Consider the following 1,078-nt stretch of genomic DNA (forward strand, 5'->3'; position numbering starts at 1 on the left):
CTTGTTGTAGGTGCCAGCAACATTGTGGAGATAACTTTCACAAACAATATCACAAAATTTAACACTTGGTTCAAGAATCATGAAAGAAGGTTGTATACATGGAAGAACCCTGGAGATACTGACAGGTTTCAGATAGATTATATAATGGTAAGACAGAGATTTAGGAACCAGGTTTTAAATTGTAAGACATTTCCAGGGGCAGATGTGGACTCTGACCACAATCTATTGGTTATGACCTGTAGATTAAAACTGAAGAAACTGCAAAAAGGTGGGAATTTAAGGAGATGGGACCTGGATAAACTGACTAAACCAGAGGTTGTACAGAGTTTCAGGGAGAGCATAAGGGAACAATTGACAGGAATGGGACAAAGAAATACAGTAGAAGAAGAATGGGTAGCTTTGAGGGATGAAGTAGTGAAGGCAGCAGAGGATCAAGTAGGTAAAAAGATGAGGGCTAGTAGAAATCCTTGGGTGACAGAAGAAATATTGAACTTAATTGATGAAAGGAGAAAATATAAAAATGCAGTAAATGAAGCAGGCAAAAAGGAATACAAACGTCTCAAAAATGAGATCGACAGGAAGTGCAAATTGGGTAAGCAGGGATGGCTAGAGGACAAATGTAAGGATGTAGAGGCTTATCTCATAAGGGGTAAGATAGATAATGCCTACAGGAAAATTAAAGAGACCTTTGGAGAAAAGAGAACCACTTGCATGAATATCAAGAGCTCAGATGGAAACCCAGTTCTATGCAAAGAAGGGAAAGCAGAAAGGTGGAAGGAATATATAGAGGGTCTATACAGGGGCGATGTTCTTGAGGACAATATTATGGAAATGGAAGAGAAGGTAGATGAAGATGAAATGGGAGATATGATACTGCGTGACGAGTTTGACAGAGCACTGAAAGACCTAAGTTGAAACAAGGCCCCGGGAGTAGACAACATTCCATTAGAACTACTGACAGCCTTGGGAGAGCCAGTCCTGACAAAACTCTACCATCTGGTGAGCAAGATGTATGAGACAGGCGAAATTCCCTCAGACTTCAAGAAGAATATAATAATTCCAATCCCAAAGAAAGCAG

This window comes from Schistocerca nitens, chromosome 5 (genome assembly GCF_023898315.1).
Source record: "Schistocerca nitens isolate TAMUIC-IGC-003100 chromosome 5, iqSchNite1.1, whole genome shotgun sequence".
NCBI lineage: Eukaryota > Metazoa > Arthropoda > Insecta > Orthoptera > Acrididae > Schistocerca > Schistocerca nitens.